This window comes from Podarcis raffonei, chromosome 15 (assembly GCF_027172205.1).
Source record: "Podarcis raffonei isolate rPodRaf1 chromosome 15, rPodRaf1.pri, whole genome shotgun sequence".
In the NCBI taxonomy this organism is placed as follows: Eukaryota; Metazoa; Chordata; class Lepidosauria; order Squamata; family Lacertidae; genus Podarcis; species Podarcis raffonei.
In genome coordinates, this window is record NC_070616.1 from 21,752,659 (window position 1) to 21,765,498 (window position 12,840).

At 38.7% G+C, this 12,840-nt stretch overlaps 1 protein-coding gene and 1 long non-coding RNA gene across 3 annotated transcripts in view; one reads left to right on the top strand and one right to left on the bottom strand.

The window, feature by feature from the left end:
• Positions 1–12,840, top strand: part of CLMP (CXADR like membrane protein) — a 53,933-nt gene that overhangs the window by 25,416 nt on the left and 15,677 nt on the right. The window lies entirely within an intron of this gene.
• The window catches only part of LOC128402939 (uncharacterized), a 31,643-nt gene continuing 20,623 nt past the window's right edge, over positions 1,821–12,840 (bottom strand). Inside the window, exons 2-4 of one of the 2 annotated variants that reach the window (XR_008327811.1) lie at positions 5,290–5,445; positions 4,508–4,602; positions 1,821–2,391 (exon numbers count right to left, since the gene is read on the bottom strand). This is a non-coding gene — a long non-coding RNA (uncharacterized LOC128402939). Of the gene's footprint in view, positions 2,392–4,507; positions 4,603–5,289; positions 5,809–12,840 lie in introns of those variants that run through there. The other variant, XR_008327810.1, reaches the window with a different exon arrangement.

Genomic DNA, 12,840 nt, shown 5'->3' on the forward strand with positions numbered 1-12,840 from the left:
CTACATAAAGGCAAGTACTGAAACTACATGTATCTTGTTACAATAATGCAGCCTGTTTTCTATGCATCTGCCACCCAATACATAAAAGTGTCTTCTTTCTGCCTAGTTGTCACCGAATTCTTCCAAATGGCAGTGGCTCAGCATGGCCAAAGGTCAGGCATAATAGGGCTGTCTTCCAGCACTATATGAAAAGGACAAAGGGAATTAGAATTGCAAATACTGGTTTCAGTATTTACAATTAAAACTAGATTTTGCAGCTTATTTTAAATAAATAGGCAACCTTCCCTATATCTGCTTTTTATGATATATGCACCTTTCCTCTCTCCACATTCTTTCCAGCTTTCCTGATATTTTATAAGAAAGTGTGCTTTATAAATTTTAATAAATTAAACAAAACCCTCCTATAGTAGAGGAGTCTTTTCTCCCTCGATATCCTGCCACCTCTCCTTTTCTATGATGTGCTTCCTTCATTCCCCTTGTCCAAGTCCTTCTGCCCACCCTGTTCCTCTTTGTAGCAGAACTCAGCCAACTACCGATGTCAAGACAGTTCACCACCACCGAATTGTTTAACATGTTACAATATAAACTGTAGCGTACATAAAAACAAAAAGCCACCATAGACAATGATGGAAGCTCACACTCTTAGCGAGATGTGCCTCACTTTGCCCTTTATTCAAGGAGATTCTCTTTTTTTAAAAATATTTATTAAGTTTTACAAGAACATACATAAAAAAAGAAAACAAAAACTACATACAAAAAACAAAAAATAAATAAAAAACAAATCCATTTTTTTAACTTTAAGCTCGTTTGCTTGTTTCTTTGACCTCCTCTCACCTCCCCTTCTTGTATTCCCATTTACATAATCAAATCAGCAAATCCTTACCCTCTTTCATTAATCTTAACTCTATATCTTAACATTTTATAACTCTATATATTCATTAATTTCAATTCATTTTTACATATTCTTATTAATTTTGTTGTTAATGCCACTTATTTTCAATCCTACATCATTTTAACATTCATTAATTTTACAACGTTTCTGCAAATAGTCTTTAAATTTCTTCCAATCTTCTTCCACCAACTCTTCTCCCAGGTCTCGGATTCTGCCAGTCATTTCCGCCAGTTCCATATAGTCCATCACCTTCATCTGCCACTCTTCCAGGGTGGGTAAATCTTGTGTCTTCTATTCAAGGAGATTCTCATTCCTGTAGGAAAGCTTCATTTTTGTTCCCCTGCTTGCATTTGTATTATGTCCTTGAGAATGCATCCGTGTCTGAATTTTCATTCCTGGCCCAACAGTTTCTTTGAATTGCCATTATAACACATATAATGCACAGATCTCTCCGAACATACCTTTTGCAGATGGGTGCTCAAATTTCCTTTTTTTTTTAAAATGAATTTTTATTAATTTACATCAAAAGAAAAAAGAAAACATACTAATTTCACATCAAAATTTCACAACTTATTCCCTTTCAGGACTTCCTCCAGCTTATCCGTAAATCATCTGTAGTTATAATTTAAGTTACGCATTTCTTAATTTTATATTGACATTATTCATACCTTTCTTTCTATTCCCTTTAGACAATATGGGTGCTCAAATTTCCATGCCACTCACACAAAACTGAAAAATGGAAGTTATACCTTTTTTCTTTACAATTTTTTTTTTATGAGAACATTATCTTAGGTTACGTGCTTATGTGAGGAAAATCAGCCCTAAATCAGCCACAAACAGACCCAATTCTATTTAACATCTAGGAATCATAGTGCAAGCCTGTGTTTAACAGGTGAGTGTTCATGGCTCAGTCAATATTTTCTTTATTTTCAGAATAACAGTTTTTGTGTGCATTTCTGCTCTCTGAGGAATATGTGCATTTGGCTGAGAGAAATAAAGTATCTTACAAAAATCCAAAGCCACCTACAGGCCTACATCTGAGCTAGTTCCACCACCTAAGCAGTTTCAATACCACAAGAAAACAGTAGTAGCTAAAAATATTAAATATCCCCCTTTTCTTCCATCATATGACACTTCCTCATTTCCTCTTTGCAGTGGCATTGGAAAGCAGCCTGACCCAACTCTATAATTTGTTTGCACAACCAAACAAAAACAAAGTGAGAAAAATATAGCTAGTTCATACAATACCAGGAGCCAATACAAGCCACAATGGACTTGTCAGGACAGTAGGTCCACAGGGGCATGTGACTCAAACCAGACATTATTCAGGAAACAGCTTACCAAGGGAGTTTGCCCAGGTCAAGACGGGGTGAAGCTGATTTAACAGGAAGCTGACCAAAGAAGTCTATACTTAAATATCCAGGAATGGTCATGGACAGATCTGTGTCTGCAAAGTCAAGATGGCCTACTTTGAAGAATGGGTAATTCTGAAACAAAACCTAGGAAGGTATAAAGACTTAAGAAGACAAACATATGAGACAACCCTGTTGTCAGCCATGGGCTTCCTGAGGGTTTGCCCTTACTCATATATATAGGAATTCTAAACTGCCTTTCATCAAATTAAAAACCCTACAATAGCTCTCAGTTGCACTTCACTGTCATCTAGCTGATAATGTCTAGCCATCTAAACAGGCCTTTCTGCCTTCACAGCCCACAATCGCTTTGAAGACTGGTACTTGAAGTTGTGGGGAAATATATTTACAGATGTTCACTACATTATCCATTTTCAGTGTCAGATATGAGAATAAGAAATAACGTGGAGAAACTTGAAAATCTAATTTTGGGAAGCATACCCAAAATATTGATGACAGAATGGCTGCAGTACTTTGAGGGCATTACTTTTACTCCCAGGGAACAGACAACATCATGGGAGTAAATGTGAAGTCTGGAAGCACTCTATATCCACAGAGTGCTCTCTTTAAGCTAAATGTTGTGCTACTCCTTAAGCCACAGCAGAACTGTGATGTCTGCTTCACAAACAGCTGTAAACAGCGCATTGGAATCTCAGACTGATAGCAGCTAGAAGCTTCTTTTTCTTTTAATTTTTTTATTCAAACAAGCAACAAAACATTAAGATAAAAGTAATAATAAAAGCAGTCATAAAAGCAGGAAGAATAAAATTATAGGATAATAAAATAATAGTTGTAATAATTCATAGAAGGCTTAAAAATGAATGAGTGGTGTAAAATATATTCCATAGCAGAATAAAAGGTAGAAGGTTCATGTTTCTTCCAAACACGAATTTTGCCAAATAAATTCATATTTAGCGGGAATGTGCCAACTGTGAGATTGTTTCTTTTTTAAAAGTATAAAATGCACGTCGGGTGGTTTTAGCAAACCTTTGCCAAGGGATAACTGATTGGCCTTAGGATCTTCAAGATGAAACTGTGGGTTGGCTCTGTCACCAGGCTTATATGCTGTGTCCCTAACCTGGTTGGCTAATTAATGAACAAAGAGAAAACACATTAATTTTGAATTTGCATTTCACAAATGAAGCTTAAGATAAACAACCTTCTACCTGTGAACAAGCCTTCTACCTGTCAATTCTGGAGCTCAGCAGCGCTTCAAGTGAGGAACAGAAAAGTATTTGGAATTATAGATAATCAGTCAAGACTACAGACATACTGTGCCCACCTCCCATTCCTATATGCTATGCCAGAATATGTAAAGCTCCACCAAGAAATGGAACACTGTACTAAAATAGATATCCAAGGTTCATTCTGTCAATATAAGGACCCAAACTGCCTTAACTCTGAAAATCTTATTCAGCATTAACCCTGCTTGTCTAATCTTTTCTGCATCCTGACACATCTCAGATCTCCTGACTTAAAATTTCGGACTTGGATACTTGATTCTTGCCCATCAGTACACTCTGTCTTGTCTTCCTGACTCTAGTGAATGGGTATCAGCTTAAATCTAAATACTCTTGTTGTATCTGCTACTAGCATTAAGGTACCTGAGAATTACTATGCATTTGGCTTAAACTCATCTCTAAGCCTACAAATGATTAGGTTTCTCTGTCCCATTCTATCCTACATTAGCTAGGAACACAGGTGGTACAAATAAAACAAGATCTCAAATAAGCTTTGTTTTCTCAGATGCATAAAATTGTATTTATTTTTCTAATACCATCAAATACTGCTCTCAATTTCACATGTGTATTTGCTTTTGCGTTAATCCAAACAGGATAGATCACTGTATGATTTATCAAAACAATCACCACTTCCCAAGAGAGCTCATCTTGGGGAGGTGGGGGGAATGTCACAGGGAAAAAAAATCATAAGCATTAGTAAAGTTAGGCTGTTTTCACCAATTTTGAGAGCTACCTTTGTGCAACCTCTGGCTGCTGTGCTTTGTTGTCCCCCCTCACTGTAGAGAACTGTTGTTCCCTGAGGCTGAGAGTCACTGTTCTATGTGCTATGAAAAGAAGAGTCACCAATGAGACAAAATGAGTTGATTTAAATGTTTGCACTGAAGTTAAAATCAATAAGACAGGCGTTGTTTCAAAACTACTCATTTCTCTCCCCCCAATCACATAATGTATGCAAACGATACCTTTGCAAAAATGCTCATTAATGTCAGTGTTTCGCCATTTTGCCGGTTTATCAAATTAAACTTTAAGATGATTTCAAAACGGAGCATTTCCTTTACTCCCCATTTAATAATAATAATAATAATAATAATAATAATAATAATTTATTTGTATCCTGCCCTCCCCGGCCAAAGCCAGGCTCAGAGCGGCTAACGTCTTAGAAATAAGACAATATCAATAATACAATATGCAATATGCAAATAAAACATTCATTAAAATAACATAGAATACAGTAATATTAAATATCAGCATTTCAAAATTAAACAGAAATCCACTCTTAACAGTTACAATAAGTAATTTCTAAAAGAAGTTTTTTAGCTAACTATGAAGTTCGTTTTGAGGCCTCCAAGAATCTCTATCAAGTACAAATGAAAGAGTGCCAATCTAACTAACATTGTATTGAATGGAACTTCTAATAACAACATTCTGCTGGTGTTATTTGTGTGCATATCAGCTGGAGGGGGCGGATCCTGAAAACCTGATCCACAATCCATCCGCAACTAAGAGGTGTTGTAACTCAAAAGTACTTCTTGCAATAGTGGGCTCCCTAGGCACAAAGGAAAACGACCCCTCTACCCCTTTTTCCTAGGCTAAGGTACATATACTTCCTCTGACCTTCATAGAATGTGCTCCTTGGTAACATGGCTGGCCTTTTCACATCTAATTAGTAGATATGCTCTGCAGCAGCCCACGTGAAGCAACATTTGTTCTGGTTCAGCATGTTAGAAACATTATGCTCACTCACTCACCCAAGCTCAATGACATCTCATAGCTCTCAGCTGAAGCATCTTTCTGTTCAGGTCACTGATAGCAAGATGGTTGCTTATGCAAAAGGTCTTTGCAGCTTCAGCCAGACCTAGGGCATCTCCACTCTGAAACTGGGACAAGTGCCCAATGGAAGCTGCAAAGGTCAGAGGAATGCTTGTTGGGACACAGTACAAGTTTATTCTTGTTCAGGGCTTTCCTCAGACAACATCCCTAGGCTCTTTGGCCTTAGCTAGAGGAGAAAACATCAAATGATTTGTGTGTGTGTGTGTGTGTGTGTGTGTGTGTGTGTGTATGCGTAGACACACAAATAGAATGAGAAAAAATAGTGATTGGGGACAAAACCTATAAAAACTAGGCAGGGGTGGGGCTGTTAAAAATAAGGCAGCAATAATCAGGTTCACTTCAGAAGGGAAAACAGTGTTGTGAGGAATGTGAATATAATAGACACCAGCATAGCTCAGAGACATGATAATCTAATCAATTTATTACTATATATGCCTGAGGAGAGCCTCAGCATAGGATACGTGATATTACTTATTTTCTGTGTATACAGAGGAGTACCCTCTGATCCCAGCAAAATGACTTATGTAGATATGTAGATTAGATGGTTAAGTAGACTCACCATGGCCTAGCTCTTGAACACCTGACTTACCACTGCTTCAAAGATATCAGTTTAGTGGAACCACTGACACAGAATACCTGTGGTGAAAAAAAAATGTACTAGAGGCACTTAAAAAAAACACCACCCCCAGCCCAGTCGCCCTTCAGTAACAAACATATTCAACTTGGAGAACCTGAAATATACTTCTCTTTCTGGTTTGGATAGGCTAGGAAGAACTTTGGAATGACCTGTCTGAAGGTACTGAGAATCCCACAATACTTTTTATGCTAGGTGACTTTTGCATGAGGAACTGCATTCATAAATATGCACACCACAAGGATGAAAGTAAGCAATATATAAATCCACGGTTACTGAAACTGTACCACACAAAAATATCTTAATGATACAGACGCACATTCTCTAGTCTACAGTATAAGGAATGTGGGGGAGTGGCTGTTGTTGTCATTCATATTTTTGCCCAGAGGAAATCTGTGGTCATCCATGCATGTTTTGGAATAGGTGGGAATATGAAAAGTGACACAGAACATTAGGCATTCATTTTTGTCTCATATTAGCAACACTTGTAGTGGGTACGTGAACTGTCATATCTTGTTATGAGCAAGTATTGGAACATAACTGAGCACTTCACTACTGTAACTTGAAAATGGCTAACAGGGAATGAAGCTTGTACCTGAAAAGTGACTTTCATTGATTGTGATGGAAGGTACACCAAGGTTACTTCTTAAGATCCAACGTGCATGTGTTTCAAAATAAAGCTTTTTCCCAAATGCAAAATCACTCTGTTAGAATTTGGCAAGGTTTATATCTAGCATTATCATTTTATTGTCAAATGTTTCGATATAAATATGACTCGTCTAGTAATTAATTTTGATGGCTTAAAAAAATTTCAGATCTTCCCCTTTCAAAGAAGATCACTGCAAATGTCATGCAAACTACCAGCTGGACCTGGATTTTAAACAGAACTAAACCAGACCCAGTGCCAGCAGTAAGAGTTCAAATCACACGGGCCCGTCTTTAGTACGAAGCAGGATCCATGGAGGAGTCAGGCAAACCTTCAATCCCACCAAAAATTAACAGATCCATCCACACTGCTAAATTCAGCCAACATTCAGGAGCTGCTTCAGATACAAGTGATCACAATGTGCAACTCCAGTGTTGATTTAATTTATTTATATATATGCTTCCTGTCCACAGTGAGCTGTACCCAAAGCAGTTCACAACAAACACCTATTTATTATCAAAATACCAAAAAAGGGGGTGGGGTGGGCAGGAGCCAGTTTGCAAAAGATATAAATAAATTCAAATAGGACAAAATCAACAATTCAACAAAACGCAGAATAGATTCAATATTACGAAAGAAATACTCTAGACTTAAAAGACCTAAGAGCAAAAAGGAAGTTACCGTAACAGCCAATAGAATCATAGAATCATAGAGTTGGAAGAGACCACAAAGTTCCAGCTGCTGATGCTGGTCTTACTGCACTGTCAAGGAACTTCAGCAGCCTTTCATAGGGGAAGGGATCTTCTTCCTCGACTAGAAGATTTACAGCTGGCCCCTTCATCTCTCCTTCAGAGATTGTTTGGGTCTCAGGTGGCAAAAATCTGCTTGATGACTTACTGGCCATTACAGTCCTAATGTATTTTCTCTTGAATTGGCCACTTATAGTCAGGTCAACATAAAGGTGCTAAGTTCTATGTCAAGAACTGGGTAGCTGTCTTGGAATAAATGTAACTTTTTGATCTTACATGCCCCATCGGTGTATGAACAACAGATTTCTCAAAACACAGCTGAATAGAAGGGATAAATGCCAACACTCAGCAACAGAACGGCATGTCTCTGAGGGGCAACAGCATCTGCTGCCTTCTGCATCACACTTTTTGCTAGTGTTATCCTGCACAGACATTGGTCTTGGAAATATCCACATCTTGCCTCATGTTGCCTTTTGCTGTGTGGTCAACTTTTAGCGACATGTGCTTCTGAACACCTATTTCCCCCTCTTCACTTTTCTACTGCTATACAAGAAATGTTTGGTGTTCAGATATCATACTAGTACTATTATAGCTAGAGGACACCTGAACAGCTGGCACAAGCAAGTGTATAATGTTATCGGAACCGGACACATTGTTGGACAAGTACCTTGCCACGAGGTAAACATGTCTGAAAGTATTAAATAGCAATAAGTAAGAAAACTTCTGCATACATGATGAGGCTTTTTCTCATTCGTAGATCTTTGCCTTCTGTAGTGCAGAAGGGTGACAATCTTATGATGGCCTACAGAAGGACAAATCATAATTAAATCTAATCATGTTTACATAGTCCAACAATTATAAGATAGGTGGCTCAGGGCATCCTTGTGGGAGAGTTATGTATTTGTCATAGAATAGGTAAAAGTTTAATTTTCTGGCTTAGGGACTTGAACCAGCAGTTGATTGGACTAAGGGCTAATTTGATCTTTTATAAAACAACTTCCTTAGCAGACAAAATCACTGTTAAGATCAGTCACAATCCCAGATCATGATGATGATGGAGAATACACTGTACACGTATACTGCTGTTGGCATCCATCTGTCTCAAAAGACAATGGAGTGCGCTTCTGGGAGTGACGTCAAACCCTGGAGAATCAATGCCTGCTGTTACTGCACAGACCAGTAACTCATATCTGCTGCCTACTGCATTGTTTTTGATTGTGTTAGTAGCACCAAAGTGATCTCTCCATGGCACAATCCTGGGCAGTGTGTATGAAGGTCCTGGGCTGCCCAGATGGCAAGCCCCTCACTGATGGGTCCAAAGGAAAGCAGAGCAATACATCTGTCACCAGCTTGGCTGGAAGGAGGCATTTGTTGTTGTTGTTTAGTCGTTTAGTCATGTCCAACTCTTTGTGACCCCCATGGACCAGAGCACGCCAGGCACTTCTGTCCTCCACTGCCTGCCGCAGTTTGGTCAAACTCATGCTGGTAGCTTCGAGAACACTATCCAACCATCTCGTCCTCTGTCGTCCCCTTCTCCTTGTGCCCTCCATCTTTCCCAACATCAGGGTCTTTTCCAGGAAGTCTTCTCTTCTCATGAGGTGGCCAAAGTATTGGAGCCTCAGCTTCACGATCTGTCCTTCCAGTGAGCACTCAGGGCTAATTTCCTTAGGAATGGATAGGTTTGTTCTTCTTGCAGTCCATGGGACTCTCAAGAGTCTCCTCCAGCACCATAATTCAAAAGCATCAATTCTTTGGCAGTCAGCCTTCTTTATGGTCCAGCTCTCACTTCCATACTGGGAAAACCATAGCTTTTACTATACGGACCTTTGTTGGCAGGAAGGAGGCATACAAGACGCCATCTAAACGTCTTAGGGACTCTACTCCAGATTCTTGTACGGTTTACCCCTCAGCCTATTAATATTCTTTCCCATCTAGCCATTCATCATGGTCTCCCTTCAACCACCATTATTAGGTTTGATATGTGCAATATTCAGATCCAGGGCAAGGTTTAGCAACCCAGATATATTGGGCTTTCTGTTAACTATCATCTTAACCTGACAAGCAAGTACATGCACCCATCTGCCCTCCATCTCTCTTCCCTTCCCTAGGAGTTTGTACCTGCAACTGAAACAAATTGGATAAATGCCTCAGGTATTCCTGTCTCCAGCTGCAGATGTAATAACTGCAGACAATTTTCTTGTACAGTACTGTCAAGTTCTCTGTGACGGTCTGAACATCAGAGGCTATAATTTACCTGCTGTTTGGTATGTTACAATAATCAGGAAAAAACTGTTTCGTCTGTTGAGAGGGCACCTAGCCTGTCAGGCAACAGGCAACAAAACTTTGCAATGCTCATAAGATAAATATTTTGTAAACAGTTAAAATTGGAAGACATTGCTCAAAGCAGACATTATCAGCTGTTGATTGCCATGTTATTAGATTTCTCATATTTTACTAGCAATACATACTGACATAAAGTATGAAGAAAAAACAGCTGTCATTCCAAAACTCTTTCCAATTTTCAGTGTGATTTCTCAAGTAGGCTGGTCCGACACATAATGCTTTCTTCAGCTTCTACCCCAAGAAGCTTGATTATGATGGCTGTTCGGCCACATTTAAAGGTAATATCCTTTTATTTATGGCATTCTGCCAACAACAGAAAAGCAGCAATCTCCGGCCCACTTTTCCATCAGCAATTCCACTTTAATACTCTCTCAAAATTTCATTGTACATTCTGTCCTAGTACAGCAACTTTTGTGAAGGAGCCAAGAAAATAATGGTCACTTCCCCACCTACACAGCTGCTGACCACACATGATTCAACAGGTATATATATCTGCACAGTACCCATCATATTTCCACCTTATAACTGCTTCTGATTGGTATGTGTGTGGGCGGGAGGTATTTAATCCTTAAATCTACAATTTGTTCTTTATAGTTTGATTTGATCCTTACTAATTTCTTTAGCTTTAGACCTCAAATGCCTCACAATGCTTAAAAGAGGAAAGAAATTTACTTTCATTTTATCTTTGTGTCACTTGAAACTTCAAGCGCATGTGATTCAAATTAGGCAGGGCCTCTGAGCACCATGTTTTATATTGACGGGCCTCTCTGTCCTCTTTGTTTTGAGCCTAGCTAGCTGCTCCCTCTGGGAGCTGACTGCAATAAAATATTTTTTTTAACCAGACACTTCTGACTCTCTACCAAATTCCTGAAACCACAGATCAGACTAGGAAAGCAGGCTGCAAGCATCATGCATGTGGGGCCGGGTCTCACTTATTCTGAGCGCTCACACTCTCGGGAGAAGGTGACCTATAGCCTCTCTTCCATTGCTAGCCAAAGAATACAAAGAGCAGATGTCCCAGTATGTACATCGTCTGGGCATAACTGAGTGATTATCCCACAGAATGTTCCAACTCGTTTCCAACTTTCCCCTCCTCTGCAAGAAAAAATCTGCAAAAAGGCACCACTTGCACATTGGCTCAAGATTTGAAGTTATTAAGGATAGCAAAATTAAAGTTTAAGTGAAGAAAAGGAAGCCTGAAAACAGAATTGCAGCCAATGTTAGTTATACTTAGTAGCCCCATTAAAATTAATCTGCATGATTAACTTAGGTTCATTAATTTCAATGGGTCTACCCTGAGTAGAACCTATTTGGCTACAAGCCAGTTTTTAATGTATCATTTTTTGTTAGTATAGAATTAGATTCACAGAACTCTTAAAAAAAAATTCTCCAGGTTACCGGTAATCTACACAGTATTTTATTCTTGTCACAGCTCATGGTGTTTGTAGGCATCATAACATGGCAGTGAAAATTCGTCACAAGGAAGCAGCAGGAGAGTGGTTAAGATACCACTTGATCTAATAAAAATATAGTTGATAGCATCAGGACCAATGCAGAAGCAAGACCCAAAAGGAGAAGCATTTCAAGGAAAAGCATTTCCTGAGCGTATGCAATGTTTTGCTAACTGGGAATCAAACAGCAGTTTCTTCTATGGCTGTACGGCAGCCTGTCAATGTCTCTCTTTATCCATCTTTAACAAATTAATAACTATTGTTGTAAAAAAAGAGAAAAAGTAAAAAACCAGCTTCTAAACTGCATCTTTCTCCACCACCATCCTTCACTAGAGTCAATTTTTTTTTTTTACATTTCCAGCTTTAGATGTATTTTTGAAGTTCCTCATGACACAAGCTGAAGGATACGCATGTATTTCTTATGTGTGATGAACACTCCATTACAAAATTCCTTAAGACTGAGTTTTTCAGTGGATGCAAGGTAGGACAGATGTGAACACCATACAGTACCAACTGCATACATGAAAGCCCTGCCTCTTTAAAAGGCCAGTTGTTTCACATAGGATTTTATGGAATCAAACTCCCTGTAGATAAAAAGGATTTTCAAGATGCTTAGGGTTCAAAGGTGAATCCAGTTTGCATAGTGAAGAAGCTTGCAGTGTGTATCACAATGCATTTTATCTCCTACCTCCATGCCTTCTTAGTTAACCCTTTCAAGCATAAACTGTAGGCTCAATTAATCAAAGTCTTTAAATACAGCCTAAGCTAGAGAATAGAAACAGTTTGATGGTTAGGCTCCCCCAAACTATTTTGAGAAATCTGAAAATTCCTTGCAATTAGATTTTCAGGTCTTAAGTTAGGGAGCACTTTCTTCAGACTTACTGACACTAAATACAAAAATACATGCTATTTCTTCCCCAGATTTTAGGTTTACCAAATTATAAATGTAGCTTACAAATAGAAAGTCACATACATTTGCACGTGTGGTGTGTGCATACACACACTGACCTGGTTGAATTCTAAGAACACATGTACATTAGATTATGAATTATCAAGAAAGGGGGGGGAGAGAGAGGAAGAGAGATAACAAGCTCAAACGCCCGTGGCCTGAATTCTGCCCTCTTGTGGTACAACTCTTAGAAACACAAAGTACTATTAAAAATGTGTATTTTATCCATACCATTCATTTTAATTTTCTCTACCTCAATGCCATTCATGAAGCCAAATCTGAGCAGATTCACTGCCATATGCTTTGATTTCAGAATGCGACGACAAGGTCCAGCTCAGTGGGGAATATGGACCTGGTTCCTGGGCTGTTTAACTACCAGAAGTGTTAGCTATAACTGGGGAGAGGGGGAGCATATACATCAATATGAACGCTGTTTCAACACAATTTCACCGATTCAGTGAAACTTCTCACAGTATTTTTGAAAAAACAAACAAAGGATGCCTGCCAACGAATGAATTCTGTGTAGTTATGTGCGCTTTCAAGGGATTGCATTTCAATTTTCTATATACCCAGCATAGTTTGCAAAATGTACAAGTATGTTCGGGGTGGGAATAGAAAAAGCTGCTAAGATTGTGATTGTTCAAAACAACAGTCTTCTTTCTCCTCCCAGAATATTAGATTCTCATTTAAGGG